The sequence below is a fragment of the Puma concolor genome, chromosome B2 (genome assembly GCF_028749965.1).
Source record: "Puma concolor isolate L17-30 chromosome B2, mPumCon1.1.hap2, whole genome shotgun sequence".
In the NCBI taxonomy this organism is placed as follows: Eukaryota; Metazoa; Chordata; class Mammalia; order Carnivora; family Felidae; genus Puma; species Puma concolor.
The window spans coordinates 22,983,320-23,000,966 of record NC_141671.1 but is presented as its reverse complement, the minus strand read 5'-3'; the positions used below and the strand labels follow the sequence as shown (position 1 = coordinate 23,000,966).

At 44.3% G+C, this 17,647-nt stretch overlaps 1 pseudogene; it reads right to left on the bottom strand.

Moving 5' to 3' along the window:
* Nucleotides 1–10,488: 10,488 nt before the first annotated feature.
* Nucleotides 10,489–16,322, bottom strand: LOC112853403 (F-box only protein 46-like; annotated as a pseudogene).
* Nucleotides 16,323–17,647: the final 1,325 nt, after the last annotated feature.

Below are 17,647 nucleotides of genomic sequence, written 5' to 3'. Positions count from 1 at the left end.
ATAAAAGGGCAAATGAGGGTTCCTTATAGTGATGGAAATGTTCTATATCTTCACTGCATATGTGTGTCAATCAATACCCTGGTTATATTACATTACAGTATTGTAAGATGTTGCTCCTAGAGGAAACTAGGTAAAGGTTGCACGGTTCTCTGTATTATTTCTTACAACTATATGGAAATCTATAATTATCTTAAAACTTAAAAATTGAATTACAATAACACACACACACACACACACACACACAACAGAGTTCTTGCTTAGCTGACTTGCTGACAGTCCTGAATCATACAGACTTGAGGTACTTAATTGGACCAATCAAGAGAAGAGTGGTTGTCTTGTTTTCTTTAATGGTCAGACCACACCTGAACATCATGTTTAGCTCTGAGAATCACATTTTCCAACAGGCATTGAGAAATGAAGTGAATCTAGAAGAGGCTTACTAGTAAACAAAAGATATGAAAATTCTCTCCAGTGAGAAAGCTGTGCTGACTTCTCAGAGCCTGGAGCCTGCTTCAGATTCTGTGTCTCCCTCTCTCTCTTCCCCTCCCCTGTTCCCACGCTGTCTCTCTCTCTCTCTGAAATAAATAAACGTTTAAAAAATTTTTTAAAAAATTAAATGAAACTATCATCTTTCATCCTCTTAATATTTTAGGAGAATTTCAGATTCTGGTTATGACTGTTGGTGAGGAATTCCATCAACTAGACCCTGTTGCTGAACTATCAGTAGATTTAGAGACTCAGAGAATTTCTGTGTAGATGCGGTGTCACTCAAAGTTGTTTGGATAAATTGAGAATCAGAACAATGGAAAGTGGGTTGTTGAGGAGGATTTGGTGGGGGTTATGGGATTTCACTCAAGCCTTGCCAAAATCAGAGGGGCTTTCCTTGACTCTTAACAAAGAAAACCACCTTTTCCAATCTGAAAGATTTGGCCTTGATGGAGGAGCACTGTCACATGCAAGGTTGTTCAGTTCTCTTTTAGATTCTGTGCAGACCATCTTGTTTGGCTAACACTGTCTTCAGATACATTAACTGAATTGATTAGGCTACAGCCTTCCTCTTCATCAGTTCCATTGCACACTAAAGCTATCCCTTGGTCCTCCAGTTAGGTATAAGTGCTTCCCAGGCCTCCTCAATACACATTTTATAATCATAGTCTAGGTTGTATCTCCTCCAGATGGGTGGCTCTCCTCCATTACATGTCAGTGTTCACTAGTTTCACTGCAAACCTGGGAGTTCTCCAATCTAATTCCCTACCTAATGACGTCAGCAGCCTCAGAGTCAATTGCTACAAAATCACTTTTGCTCGTGGGTGGAGCAGGAGAATATTTAGAGTGAGTAAAAATGAGCTTTCTAAAAATAGATATTGCTGAATTTTTAAAAATCTGGGTATTTAATGAGCCTACTGTTTATTATCTGCTCTTCTCATTTTCAGAGAACAGACTTTTCTTAAACACAGGGCTCCTAAAGTCCTGTTAGGTAACAATATTCTTCTTAGACAAAGTCTGGCACACTCTGTGTAACTCAGGCAGGAAGAACATGGCTGCCTTCCTCCTTATCACCCAGATACGGGAGCTTCTGGGAGTCCTGGGAAAGTTCTGTTTCCATTCTGTAGCTAATTAGCGTTGAATTGGGCTGAGTTTGCCTGGCTGGCTCGGTGGGTTGAGCGTCAAACTCTTGATTTTGGCTCAGGTCATGATCTCAGGGTTTCATGAGTTGAGCCCTACATTGGGCTCCGAGCTGACCATGTGGAGCCTGCTTGGGATTCTCTGCCTCCCTCTCTCTCTGCCCTTCCCCCACTTGCACTGTCTCTGTCTCTCTCAAATTAAATAAATAAATAAACTTAAAAAAATTGGGCTGAGTTCAGCACAGGTAGCCTGATGGTCTGCCTGGATGGCCCCAGTTTTTGTCTGTTGTCCTAGAATAATTATTATTCATGCTCCCTTTCACTCTCTGAAGTGTCCACTTTAGGTGATAAATTATATGATCACCCTAATTCTAATTGTGTGGTTTCTTAACTCTAAGAGGGTCCATGTTTCCAGATGAGAGAATGAAGACAGTTAATTGTGAGGAATAATATGCTAGGGAAAGAGGACCTATTAAGCCTTATCTTTGGGTGGCTTGGGCTTGATTTTCCAAAACTCATCAAAGAAGAAATCTAAGTTGTTAGAAACCATTTTGAGGGTAAATTACCTTCAACAAAAGGAAGGAAGGTACTATATTCCTAACCAGGGCTTTGAGGGGGGAGGGACAAAGAGAGAGGGAGAAAAAATCTCAAGCAGGCTCCACACCCAGCATGGAACCCATCCCAGAGCTTTATCTCACAACCATGAGATCACCACCATGAGATCATGATCTGAGCCAAAACCAAGAGTTGGACACTTAATTGACTGAGTCATCCAGGTGCCCCCTAAGTAGGACTTCTTATGAGCTGTATAAGCTAAGTCTGTCTATCTAGCCTCTTCCCATCTATCTATATGTGAGTTAAACTAGCCCAAAGCCATCCCCTTCCACATAAGACACAGTGACGTAGGTGACTCCAGGCGAACTGCAAAGCAGAAGCCTCAGGCTTCCTCTTTGGCTGCCCTTTCCATCCTACATGGCATTCTTTTCTCCCACTGACCCATGAAGTAAAGACACAGTGTCCACTCAGAATCTCCTCCTGCTGGGAAGCCTCCTTTGCGCAGGGTGAAGTGCTCCCCCTGCCCGGCAGCCCCTTCCTGTTCTCTCCCAGAGCACAGACCCCCAGTGTCACATGGCCTCTCCTTGTCTGGCCCCCAAAGTAGACTCTATGCCACATGAGGGCAAAGACTGCTTCCTTTTCTATAAAATGAAGATGAGTGGGTGTTGCATGGACCTTAAAGTATTAACTGACAATCACATATGTAAAGAATTAGGCAGTTAGTTCCCTTCCTACTTGAAACAGTTTTCTCCATTTTCATCTGTCAATCAGCCACATAGCTTCAGTGGCTGGAATTGTCTCCACACCAAAATGCCAGGGCCCATAACTCTTGTTGGTAGTTTGGGGTTCCTGCAGGACCTGTCTTGGATCTTCAGATCATTTTTTATTATTCCCTCTACTCGGCTTCTATTTTAAAAATAAAAGTTTAGGGGCGCCTGGGTGGCGCAGTCGGTTAAGCGTCCGACTTCAGCCAGGTCACGATCTCGCGGTCGGTGAGTTCCAGCCCCGCGTCAGGCTCTGGGCTGATGGCTCGGAGCCTGGAGCCTGTTTCCGATTCTGTGTCTCCCTCTCTCTCTGCCCCTCCCCCGTTCATGCTCTGTCTCTCCCTGTCCCCAAAATAAATAAAAATGTTGAAAAAAAATAAAAAAAAATAAAAGTTTATAAATACAACCTACATACAAAAAAAATTTTTTTTTAATATATGAAATTTATTGTCAAATTGGTTTCCATACAACACCCAGTGCTCATCCCAAAAGGTGCCCTCCTCAATACCCATCACCCACCCTCTCCTCCCTCCCACCCCCCATCAACCCTTAGTTTGTTCTCAGTTCTCAACAGTCTCTTATGCTTTGGCTCTCTCCCACTCTAACCTCTTTTTTTTTTTTTTTCCTTCCCCTCCCCCATGGGTTCCTGTTAAATTTCTCAGGATCCACACAACAGTGAAACCATATGGTATCTGTCTTTCTCTGTATGGCTTATTTCACTTAGCATCACACTCTCCAGTTCCATCCACGTTGCTACAAAAGGCCATATTTCATTTTTTCTCATTGCCACGTAGTATTCCATTGTGTATATAAACCACAATTTCTTTATCCATTCATCAGTTGATGGACATTTAGGCTCTTTCCATAATTTGGCTATTGTTGAGAGTGCTGCTATGAACATTGGGGTACAAGTGCCCCTATGCATCAGTACTCCTGTGTCCCTTGGATAAATTCCTAGCAGTGCTATTGCTGGGTCATAGGGTAGGTCTATTTTTAATTTTCTGAGGAACCTCCACACTGCTTTCCAGAGCGGCTGCACCAATTTGCATTCCCACCAACAGTGCAAGAGGGTTCCCATTTCTCCACATCCTCTCCAGCATCTATAGTCTCCTGATTTGTTCATTTTGGCCACTCTGACTGGCGTGAGGTGATACCTGAGTGTGGTTTTGATTTGTATTTCCCTGATAAGGAGCGACGCTGAACATCTTTTCATGTGCCTGTTGGCCATCCAGATGTCTTCTTTAGAGAAGTGTCTATTCATGTTTTCTGCCCATTTCTTCACTGGGTTATTTGTTTTTCGGGTGTGGAGTTTGGTGAGCTCTTTATAGATTTGGATACTAGCCCTTTGTCCAATACGTCATTTGCAAATATCTTTTCCCATTCCGTTGGTTGCCTTTTAGTTTTTTTGGTTGTTTCCTTTGCTGTGCAGAAGCTTTTTATCTTCATAAGGTCCCAGTAATTCACTTTTGCTTTTAATTCCCTTGCCTTTGGGGATGTGTCGAGTAAGAGATTGCTACGGCTGAGGTCAGAGAGGTCTTTTCCTGCTTTCTCCTCTAAGGTTTTGATGGTTTCCTGTCTCACATTCAGGTCCTTTATCCATTTTGAGTTTATTTTTGTGAATGGTGTGAGAAAGTGGTCTAGTTTCAACCTTCTGCATGTTGCTGTCCAGTTCTCCCGGCACCATTTGTTAAAGAGACTGTCTTTTTTCCATTGGATGTTCTTTCCTGCTTTGTCAAAGATGAGTTGGCCATACGTTTGTGGGTCTAGTTCTGGGGTTTCTATTCTATTCCATTGGTCTATGTGTCTGTTTTTGTGTCAATACCATGCTGTCTTGATGATGACAGCTTTGTAGTAGAGGCTAAAGTCTGGGATTGTGATGCCTCCGGCTTTGGTCTTCTTCTTCAAAATTACTTTGGCTATTCGGGGCCTTTTGTGGTTCCATATGAATTTTAGGATTGCTTGTTCTAGTTTTGAGAAGAATGCTGGTGCGATTTTGATTGGGATTGCATTGAATGTGTAGATAGCTTTGGGTAGTATTGACATTTTGACAATATTTATTCTTCCAATCCATGAGCAGGGAATGTCTTTCCATTTCTTTAAATCTTCTTCAATTACCTTCATAAGCTTTCTATAGTTTTCAGCATACAGATCCTTTACATCTTTGGTTAGATTTATTCCTAGGTATTTTATGCTTCTTGGTGCAATTGTGAATGGGATCAGTTTCTTTATTTGTCTTTCTGTTGCTTCATTGTTAGTGTATAAGAATGCAACTGATTTCTGTACATTGATTTTGTATCCTGCAACTTTGCTGAATTCATGTATCAGTTCTAGCAGACTTTTGGTGGAGTCTATCGGATTTTCCATGTATAATATCATGTCATCTGCAAAAAGCGAAAGCTTGACTTCATCTTTGCCAATTTTGATGCCTTTGATTTCCTTTTGTTGTCTGATTGCTGATGCTAGAACTTCCAGCACTATGTTAAACAACAGCGGTGAGAGTGGGCATCCCTGTCGTGTTCCTGATCTCAGGGAAAAAGCTCTCAGTTTTTCCCCGTTGAGGATGATGTTAGCTGTGGGCTTTTCATAAATGGCTTTTATGATCTTTAAGTATGTTCCTTCTATCCCGACTTTCTCAAGGGTTTTTATTAAGAAAGGGTGCTGGATTTTGTCAAAGGCCTTTTCTGCATCGATTGACAGGATCATATGGTTCTTCTCTTTTTTTTTGTTAATGTGATGTATCACGTTGATTGATTTGCGAATGTTGAACCAGCCCTGCATCCCAGGAATGAATCCCACTTGATCATGGTGAATAATTCTTTTTATATGCCGTTGAATTCGATTTGCTAGTATCTTATTGAGAATTTTTGCATCCATATTCATCAGGGATATTGGTCTGTAGTTCTCTCTTTTTACTGGGTCTCTGTCTGGTTTAGGAATCAAAGTAATACAGGCTTCATATTTTTTGTTTCAATTTTCAATTTTTTCATATTTTCAATTTTTTTAAATAAAGGTGAATTTCTATAGTTTAGGAAATACTTTTTTTTTCCCCTTGGTATTTTCACTTGGCAAAAGAAGCACTTTTCTATGGACTTTTACAGGCAGTCAAACTTAGCCATTATTTTCCCTGACAGTCTGGCCACTTATGAATGGTTAGACATTCAGCAGAAGATTCAGACTGAGGAGACTCACAACTCCCTTGCAGCATAAAACGCTGCTCTCTATCCCACTGAATTTCATTCAACAGTCATTTATGAAATCTCACTATGTGCAAAGGGCTGTGCTAACATCCACCCCTTTGAAACTTGCCCATTGAGAGCTACATATTTAGGTTTTAGGTGGTATTGTCCCCTGCCACCATGAAGACCTTGACACTATCTCTGTTGGCTGTTAAAATCCCCCCAAATTTAAAGCTGCCTGCAAAATGGGTCAGCCTAAAATCACTTGGCACTTGAAGAATCTTGTTTACCAGATTTTATGTTTATTATAGTGGATCTATAGCATACAACTCAGATTTCCCCTTCAGGACAATGGCAGACAGATCCCAAGATGGCCTCCACGATTCTTACCCCCTGATGTTCATGCCTTATGTAATCTCTCCTCCCCTCCCCAGCTCTCCTGGGTGGGACCTGTAGTGTGCTTCTAGTCCATAGAATATAGCAGTAGTAAAGGGATTGTGAGATATAATTAAGGTCCCAAGTCAGTTGATTCTGAGTCAATCAAAAGAGTGAGCCTGAGTTAATCAGTTGAATGCACTTGAAATAGACACTGACAGTGTCTGCAAGTGAAAGACTCTTCCTGAAGGCTTCATGAAGTAATTGGCTATGTTAGAAAAGCCCATGTGGCAAAGAATATGGATAACTTCTAGGGTGTGAAAGTGGCTGGCAGGCAATAGCCAGCAAAAAGCCAGGCCTGCAGTCATACAGCCACAAGGAAATGAGTTCTGCCAATAATTTGAATAATCTTGGAAATGGATTCTTCCTTAGTGGAGCTTCAGATGAAAACACAACCCAATCAACACGTTGACTACAGCCTGTAAGACCCTGACCAAGGACCCAGTTAAGCCATGTCCAGACTCCTACTCCATGGAAATGATGAGATAATAAATATGTGCTATTTTAAAAATCTAAGTGGTGATTTGTTTCTGTGCAACAGATAACTAACACAAAGACTGAGGCTCTCATTCTCCCAGTTCCTGTGGTGTGGGTGCTGCGTCCCTCCCTGGAAGTACCCTCAACCAAAGGTAGCCACCTCCCCCATGGCTGCTTCCCTTTCTCCTCATGGGCAGTCAGCTCCAAAGACTGGTCAATGATTGGCCAAAGGGGCAGGAAGGCAGGGAAATGTGAGTGCATAGCCTGCTTGCTTCGAGCTGGGACAGCTCTGAAGGACCATGTCAGAACTCATCATGGGACTGACTGAAGCCTCTGTTGTGACTGCAAGGCATTCAACCCCCATCCCTCTCTCTCTAACCCTGCTTTCTTTTTTTTTAATTTTTAAAAAATATTTATATATATATTTTTTTAATTTTTTTTTCAACGTTTATTTATTTTTGGGACAGAGAGAGACAGAGCATGAACGGGGGAGGGGCAGAGAGAGAGGGAGACACAGAATCGGAAACAGGCTCCAGGCTCTGAGCCATCAGCCCAGAGCCTGACGCGGGGCTCGAACTCACAGACCGCGAGATCGTGACCTGGCTGAAGTCGGACGCTTAACCGACTGCGCCACCCAGGCGCCCCAAAAAATATTTATATATTTTTGAAACAGAGAGAGAGCGAGCGAGCACAAGCAGAAGAGAGGCAGAGAGTGGAGACACAGAATCTGAAACAGTCTCCAGTCTCTGAACTATCAGCACAGAGCCCGACGTAGGGCTCAAAATCACAAACCGTGAGATCATGGCCTGAGCCGAAGTCAGATGCTTAACCAACTGAGACACCTAGGTGCCACTGTCACCCTGCTTTCTTTATCCCCTTGGGATTGACACTAAGGTCAACCCTCAAGTTGACCCTGAGACCACTCCACAAAATACTCCCTACATGCCAATCTCTACCTCATATCTGTTTCCAGAGAACCCAACCTAAAATAGTTATAACATTTTTAAAAATTTTAATTAATTGATTTATTGATTGATCAAGTAAGTATGTGGGGCTTGAATTCATTCACGACTCAGAGATCAAGAGTCACATGCTCTACCGACTAAGCCAGCCAGTTATAACTGCAGTTATAACCGTTTTTTTTAATACATCACTATTGTCATGTGATCTCCCCCAAAGTCTGAGAGCTAAAGGAAAAGGCAATTGAGAAAGGAACAGGTGCTGGTAAACTTGTTTAAATTTGCTTTTGTTTTATAAGTGCAGATTCCCTTATTATTTTTCAGTATCTTTCTTTTTTAAGATTATTGATTCTTTTAAAAATTTTATTAAGAAGGCAATGGGGTGGTCTTTAAAAATTATCGAAATGCATTCTTTTTATTTTATAGAATGGGCTATGGAGGCTCAGTGTGTGTGTGTGTGTGTGTGTGTGTGTGTGTGTGTGTGTGGCCTGTCCAGCTCATTCACTCAATCAACAGATATTTATCAGGACTGGAGCTTGTGCAGAATGTACATACAGATGCATGGAGAGTCACACTGAAGCCATGCGGCTTCCTGTTGTGACATCACTAGTGCTGGAGCTCAGTGAGATTGGCCCAATGGTCACATGCTCCCTCTCCCCCTGGTGTGGTCTTACCTGTATGAGGAACTCAGCTTACTTAGCTTCTTTTATTTCTCTTGGACTGGGAAACCACACAAATCTGGTGGTTGGATCCACCACCAAATCATGACTTAAATTCTGTATGTGATTGCATAGATTGAAAGGGTCACATTCTATTTTTGATTCATTATTCTAAATAAGGTGGTTTACTTTGATTTAACAATAATGGTCAGCAACACCTCCACATTTCTTACCATGTTCCTGGCACTGTTTAAACAGTTAAAAAATATGAATTCAGTTAATCCTTCCAGCAAACCCAGGTGGTAGCTAACATTCACGTTATTAACAGATAAGTGCCCAGAAGTGTGTTTGAGTTGTCTATAGCTTTCATTTCAGAAAAACGGCCTGGGTTTATGAACTAATGCTTGGAAAGACCAGTGAAACTTTTTCATGTTTTCATGAAACCCTGGGTTTGCTAATAATTCTTTCTCCCTTTGGAAAATAATCTCTTTTAGGTCTGGGTATTATATAAAATGCATGCCTACTCTTAACCATTCTGGCACCAATTACTAAAGTTTAAAATAGTCCAGGCTCATCACCTCTTTTCCCTCTCCCTTCCCTGCCCGCCTTCTGATATTCCTCTGTTCCTAGACATGTCCCTTGCAAATGGGAGAGAGGATGAGCAGAAACTCACATCTGTCAGACACAGTTACCTATTATCATCTCTGCTAAAGACCAGGTTGTTGAAGAGCTGGATATTAATGGGATGCCCTGTCAAGGGCATTTTCCACCCAAGCCCTGTCCTTCCTGCCATGGAGATCTGCCTGTTTCTTCCAAGATCTAGTGTCTTCAAACCTCCCGACAATAGGAGAGCATCCGTATGTTATAATTTTATTTCGAGTTGTGAGCTTTCCCTTTATCACCAAAAAGTTCCTGGAAAAACACCAAATTAGTTCCACTTTACTGAATAACAGAATGTGTTTGCCATCCACTGTATATTTTTAACCAATAGTTGTTTCTGGCCACCTTCTATTGGTGTTGTATTGCCCTGTGTTGAATAATGAAAGAGCATATGTCTTAGTCTCTGCCAGTGGTGAATGTTTGGAGAGAAAAAATAAGCTCAAATGGACAAAATGAGAAAAATAAATGCTTTTGTTGTATCTTTTTTTGCTAAGTTGTAAAATGCATCTGTACCCCTTCTCCTCTGTTTTGTTTAGAACCTCAGTATATTAGTCTCCTATTGCTGCTATAACAAAGTACCACAAACTCAGTGGCTTATTTTATTGTGCTTTGTTTTCCAGTGCTTCACAGATACAGCATTTTATTTTTTTACAAACTGAAGGTTTGTGGCAACCCTCCATCAAGTAGGCCTATCAGTGCCATTTTTCCAACAGCATTTGCTCAATTTCTATCTCTTTGTCACATTTTGGTAATTCTCACAAAATTTCAAACTTTTTCATATTATTATATTTGTTATGGTGATCTGTGATGAGCAGTTAGGACTCACTGAAAGCTCAAATGATGGTTAGCAATTTGTTAGCAATGAAGTATTTTTAAATTCAGGTATGTATATTTCTTTTTAGACAATGCTATTGCACACTTAATGTACTACAGTATAGGGTAAACATAACTTTTATATACACTGGGAAGCCAAAAAATTCATTTTACTTGCTTTATTGCAATATTTGCTTTTTTGCAGTGGTGTGGAACTGAACCAATATCTCGAAGGTATGCCTGTACTGTCTCATAGTTCTGGAGATCAGAGTTCCAAAATGGGTCCCAGTGCACTAAAATCCATTCCTTCTGAAGACTCTAGGAGGGAATCTATTTTCTTTCCTTTACTGACTTATAGAAACTGCTCACATTCCACAGTCCCCTCTGTCTTCAAAGCCAGCAATGGCAGTCAATTCTTTCCCACCCTGCATCACTAGGGCAATAACTTTTATGCTTCCTTCTTCTACATTTAAAGGACCCTTGTGATTACATTGGGCTGCCTGAATAATAAAGGATAATCTCCTATATTTTACGGTCAGCTGATTAACATCCTTAATTCCATCAGCAACCTGCATTCTTCCTTATCATGGAACATAACAAATTCACAGGTTCTGGAGATTAAGACATAGACATTTTTGGGGGAGAGGAGCAATATTTTATCACACCCAGCATTGTATATTCTTCAAAGAATGCCATGTAGGTCAATGGATATTTCTATTAAAAAAATAAAACATGAGAAATAAAATGAAAAGTTTATCATATCTCAATGTTTTTTAATGCAAGAACACAATGATCTATTTTATGGTTTGGGTTGGAGGTTGTCATGGACACTGTCATTTGTGATTATTATTCCCCCCCAGATAAGTTAGCAATGTTGTCAAAGTGCATAAAGCAAATGCTGCTGGTTCTGTGTACTGTCAAAATGAGCATTAAATGCACTTACTTGCTAAATGATGTCGTGTAGATAATGTGTGTTTGGAGAAGAATGAGTGACTCTTCCTTTCCACTCTTCCTGGTAATTCAGTTACTTGAGATGGGCAGAGGACCTAAAATTCATCCATTTATTCCAAGTCGTCAATGCATTCAGCATATATTTTAAAAACATGTGGCAAATGGCAGTCAGAGCAGTATATGCTGGGGAAATTATGAACAAAACCAAACGTGTTCTTTGTGCTCTTCAAAAGTTTAACCTAGGGGCGCCTGGGTGGCTCAGTGGTTAAGCGGCCGACTTCGGCTCAGGTCATGATCTCGCGGTCCGTGAGTTCAAGCCCCGCGTCGGGCTCTGTGCGGACAGCTCAGAGCCTGGAGCCTGTTTCGGATTCTGTGTCTCCCTCTCTCTGACCCTCCCCGTTCATGCTCTGTCTCTCTCTGTCTCAAAAATAAATAAACGTTAAAAAAAAAATTGAAAATGTTTAAAAAAAAAAAAAAGTTTACCCTAGTGAGGGTCCATGTGGGAAGTCTGATAAACCTTACACTGAGCCAGACCTTGAAGCATTAGCAGGATTTAGAGAGACAGGGAGAAGAATGAAGAAGTTTTCAAGACTGGAGGAAAGCTGAGTCAAGCCACTGTGGCAGGAACTCACCAGATACAGGTCTCTGTACTTTCATCTTTTCTGATTTCTAACTGCTTTGATGGTTCCCATGATACTACCTTCAGGCCCACAACTCAAAATCAAGGTAAGAGCAGTGAGGAAAATCCATTTTCAGGATTCAGAGAAGAGAATCAGAAATCCCACTTTGGGGAAAAGACAACAATTGTGTTACAGTGAACAAAGGCAAAACCTCTTGGTGCCAAGTTTGGGAAATGCTGAATGTCAAAGGCCAGCTCATGACATTTCATCAGAAAAGGACACATGAGGCACACATTCCGAAGAGCTGGTACAGAGTGTTGGACAGATCAAGAGCCAAAAACAGGCTCAGAACAGAAAACAAGGCATGCTTCCCCCCCCAAAATGTTAGCTGGATTTTTGGAACAAATATTCATAATTTTATTTGAATAGCACATCAGGCCTTGAACTCCAATGCTTCATTTTGAATGATTAATTACCAAGTTGCTACATTGGTTTGAGGTCTTTTTATTGAGTTTCCATTAAAAATTGTTTCAAAAAATGCTTTGTCCCTGAACAAATGCAGTAAGAACTAAAAAGCAAAGGACAAAAACACAACCCTGATTTTTGCAAAGCCGTTAAAGACTTCAGGAGGTAAGGAAGAAGGAGGCTTACTGCAAAGATCCATAATCCTGGGCTGTGCAGCTGTATCCGTTAATGGTGACTGCTGTAACAGACGATCCTCAAAATCTCAGTGATTTGGTATAATAAAAGTTTATTGCTTGTTTTTGTCATAGTTTGATGTGGTCAGTGAGCTCTGCTCCACATAGCCATTCAGGGAACCAATTTTCTTCTGTGCTGAGGCACAGCCATCTTTAACATGTGGCCTTGAGTTTCCTCATATCCACTCACCAGTCGACAAAGGCCAATGCAGAGAAAGATTGAGAAGGCACATCACCTCTTCACTGCCTGCCAGGGCACATCCCTTCTGCTCAGTTTCCATTGGCAAGAGTATGTCACATGGCTCCCTCCAACTCTAAGGTCTCTGGGAAATGTGGTATAATTGTGAACCCAGGAAGAAAAAACCAGCTTAGTAACCATTTAGTGCTGTACTTTAGTACTCTCATCAGATTTTCAAGTTATTTGGCAAAAAGGAAGTCCAGTTGACACTGTTTGGCTGTCGTTCTAGTGGGTCACCAGCTTCTCCTGTTCATCTACTTTCTTGATGTTCACATCTGGATTTGTTGGAGAGACAGGGGTGAGGAAGGGAAAGGAGAGGAATCACCTGAAGTGTGTCTTCCTCAGGCAGACATAGGATACTTTTCAGGTGATTCCTGCTTCTGTTTTATTCTATACCCTCACGCTCACCTAAGAAGTTTCCCATCCAAAAGAGCCTCTATTGAACATGGACACAAGAATCTCTATAGTTTCGGCCTCCTTAATTATGTGGTGCTGGGGTACCACAAACAAATGTGCATTTCTGATACTGACAGCAACCTTGCCCACCATGATTGTACAGAACTAAGCTTCTTTGTCACAGATGCTGTCTTTGAGAATCAAGATGAAACTGCCAGTAATGATTATCTGTATGTCCAAGAAACAGGGTGAAGCAACCACCACCTTGCTACTTCCCTCTGCCCTGCACATGTGACCAAAGCAGCTACCTGCCCTGCTGTGGAAACAGCCTCATGGATCACAACCACTATCTGCTCTCACACTTTGCCATGTTGTCTGGGCTAGAGAGACCAGGGTTGGTCCCCTTAGGTTAAATTTTTTTTTTTTTTTTGCCTTATAAATATTGACTTTATAGAAAGGACCAATTCAAAACTGGTCAGATGACACACACCAGAAGCTTCCAGAACCACAAGGATAAAAAACCAAAACCAAAACCAAAAACCAAAAACAAAACAAAAAAAAACCCTGAACAAAAATACCCCAGAGCAAAATGCCTGAAAAATCAAGGTTTCAGGTGTCCAAAGGATTCTAAAGAAACTCATGTGGCTGGGGCTGGAGAGACCCCAATGCCTGAACAAATACCCAGAATGTAAGGAAAAACAATCCAGAAATCCAAACCCACAGTCCCTGCCCACCGGCCCCCACACTGTCAAGAGCTAGGCAAAGGGCTTCACAGCTTTTTTGGGGGGGTGGGGTGGGGCGTAGAGAAGCAATGGAAATAGTTTAAATAATGGGAGATAGGGAATTTTTATATTTCAGCTTTATTTTCTGAAGAGACTGGTAGCTTTAGGTTAAGGAGAAAACAGGAATTTTTCTTTTTTTATTGTTTTAATGGGGAAAAGGTCTAGAAATGGTAGGTTGCCGTGAAAAGTGCCACATCTGATCTGTGATCTGATGGCCCCCAATTCCTAAAGAGGAGGTAAGCCCTGGTGTGGCAAGTCAGGAGAGATACTGACTTTGCATGCTACATCCTCTTGGGAGAACATAGCTCCAGAGACAAAGAACTGGCTGGCATGGGTTGTGTGTGTGTGTGGGAAGGGGGGCAGCAGAAGGGGGCCAGAATGGGGGAACCTTTAAGTAGTACCAAAATTAGCTCCCGTCTGCTCCCTGCTGGTGGGTCCCTGGGGTGTAGAGTGGCAAGGAGGGTGTTAGGACTGAATGGAGAAGAAATTGAAATGCTGATAAAAACCACCCTACTTGAGGGGTCCACAGGCCCAGTGTCTGAAGACTAGAAAACCAATAGGGGTTGGTCGATCAGAGTGCCTTCTCAATCATCCCCCTGAACCCCATCTCAGTTCTGGAAGGGGATCAATACCGCCTGGAGGGTGACCCAGTCTTGGCCCTGGGCTCCCAGGGGCGGCGGGGGGGAGGGGTGGACACAGTGGGCTCCCCCCCACAAACCTCCCCCAGCTTCACCTCCCTTCCTCCCTGCCCGTTGCAGGGCAGCACCCAGTTGTTATCCTGCAGACCTAGGCGGCAGCCAAGCGTCTCGCGGTCCGCTCCGTGGCAGCACATCCAGTAGGAACGTCCGTAAGGCAGGTCGTGGTGGTAGGGCTTCAGGTGCTAGCTGCACAGCAACAGGTCACCCTTCTCGTATCTCTTGCGGCACTGCTTCCAAGGGTCATAGCGATACAGGGGGTCGCGGCTCCAGCGCGAGTCTGTGGCCCGCACACCAAACGCCTCAATGATGCCCTTGAGGTGGTGGCAGGTGCACTTGAGGGCCGCCAGGGCCCGCGTGGGCAGGAAGCTGAAGACCTTCACCAGCACCTGCTCGGGCAGCAGCAGCATGTACTGCGGCGGCTCCAGCAGCCGCTGGATCTTGAAGCGGATCTCCAGGAACTCGTGTGACACGTGCCGATACAGGCGGCACAAGGAGGTGTCCGCTGTCCCCTCAGCGTCGTCCAGCGGTGGCGGGGGAGTCGGCTGGGGGCGGCTCGGGAGGCCCATCCCGACGCCGGGACTGGAGGAAGAAGAGCTGGAGGAAGAAGAGTCGGGTGGGGGCGGCTCCTCGGGGCTGACTGTCAGGCACACCGTCTCCTCTTTCACATTCTTGGTGCCATCCTTGCCAAAGAAGATGCACTCGTCCACACCCGTCACTACCACGTCCACGTGGAAGCCTGACGCGCCGCAGTCCTGGGCAGGGGCTGGAGGGGGCGCCGGGGGAATGTCCTCAGGACTGGCAGGGACCGTGGTCTCCCCCTCGCTGGCTTCATCCGCCCGAGCCAAGAAGGAACTCCACATTGCTGGGCAGGACATCCCGAGAGGGGCTGATGAGCTGGTACAGGTCACTAGTGATCTTGTCCTTGGCTCGGGCCCCGGAGCCTGGGCTGCCAGGGTAGGCACAACTGGCCAGCTGCTGCTCCCGTTGGGCAAGCTGTCATCGGGAGCCTGAGGCTCTCGGCCGTTGGAGATAGGAAAGGCGATGCACACCTTCCCTGGGCCAGGCCCAGGCTGCTCCTCTTTGCGGAGGCCTTTGGCTGGAGGGCTGTCCCGCTGGGCCTCAAAGTGGGCCACTGCCTCAGCTATGCGGCTGCAGTCCCCGCCACCAGACCTCCGTTTGGACCCCAGACCTTTGGCAGGCCCACCCTGCTCAACCGATACGGAGACCATAGGTGCTGGGGTGCCAGGGCATGGGTAGTTCTGTAGGGCCAGGGCGGCCCGCTGTTCCACCAGGGCCACCATCTCGGCCACAGAGAGCAGGTCTACATCCTCACCAGCTGAGTCTGGGCCCCTTCAGTGGCAGGGGGCCCTCTAGGCCCCCTGGGTCTGGTGGAGCCTTAGTAGGCTGAAGACAGCGCCTCCTCCGCTTGGCCTTGGAGCTGTCACTGCCCCAGTGCCCCTTGACCTTCATGGAGCTGGCCCGGCTGTCCCCACCACACTGGTGGGCCACAAAGAAGGCCACCTTCTCCTTTGTATTCCCGGGCTTGATAATGTACCACGTGTCCAGCAGGACTCGCCCCTCATCGCCAGCAGCTGCTGCGGAGAGGAGCGGGGCAGGCTGGGAGGCAGGGGCGTCAGTGGCCAAGGTGGGTGGGGTGTTCTCTGAGTGGGCAAGCCTGTGGTCTGGCTCAACCCCCCGGCTCTGGGCAGGCTGATGGCTTGAGGGCTGCGGCAGGTGGGAGTGGCTGGTTCTGGGAGTAGGTGCCAAAGGGCCAGGGGCACCAGAGCTGGAAGGGCAGGAGGCCGCTGGGGTCCATCCTGGTAGCAGACAAGCCGGGGTTCACCACATTTCAGGACCTGCTGGATAGTCAGGGGAGGCTCCACAGGCCACCATGTCTCTGCACTGCAGCTCTTCTTGGCTACCTGGGTTTCCCCCACTCCCCCTTAGGTTAATTTTAGGAACATTAGTTATTTGTTAATTTCTTTAAAATTTTTTAAATGTTTATTTATTTTTGAGAGAGAGAGAAAGAGAGAGAATGAGGGGGGATGGGCAGAGAGAGAGGGCGACATAGAATCTGAAGCAGGCTTCAGGCTCTGAGCTGTCACCACAGAGCCTGCTGCGGGGCTTGAACCCACAAACTGGGGGATCATCACCTGAGCTGGAGTCGGACAGTCAACAGACTGAGCCACCCAGGCGCCCCTATTTGTTAATTTCTTGAGTATTTAGCACAGAGCAGCGCCTCCTCCAGGCAAAACAGATGGTTACAGCTCATAGGTGCTCTCATACATGCCTTCTTCCTTACTCAGATTCTACCCAGAGACACCTTAATGAGAATTACGAAGACCCTGGCTATTCTGAAGGGAATCTGGGCCACATTAGATTGTAGTTTCCTACTGTGCTGAAAGGAGCTAACAAGTGAAGCAGAGAAATAAATAGGTTTGTCACCGCTAACTCCTTCAAATGGTGTTCCCATTAAAATAGACCCCATGAAGGAGACTTCTCACTGGTAATTGCCACCAATATATCCATCACAGTACAGATATCTCTACTAAACTCTAACCCACCAATATCACTAAAAAAAGAAAAAAGAACAAAATTATTCATAGAGGTCATTCATCAGGGTTACGTTTAGACTTCTGTTGTCAACTATTACCACTTCTTTTTCACACTGGAATCTTCCCCTTTACTATGGTGGTTTTGCCTCAGAGTTGATGTGCTTGCATTTCACAAACACACATGAGCTTCCTACAAAAGACTGCCCCTCAAAAAATATTTTTCGAGAAGATAGATGTAAGTTGGAGATTTGGCTCTATATACACAGTATATTACCTGTGTGACTTAACTCAAATTATTTAACCTCTCTGAGCCTTTAAGTTGCTGATAGTGATACTCATTTGCACCATTTTGCTGGTATTAGACAAGCATAATGACAGTACGGAGTTGGTGCTCAATAAACATTGGCTTTCTTCTTCTCCTTTGCTTCTTCCCTTTGCCCTCTCTCTCCTTTCTCTCTTCTCAGAAGCACTCAACAACTTCATCGACAGGACTCTGATGAGCTTGCTGGAGAGTTGGGCTTAAGTTGGGCAAGTTGGGTGCACTTGAGGGCCGCCAGGAGAGGTTATAATGAATAGGTGTATATTT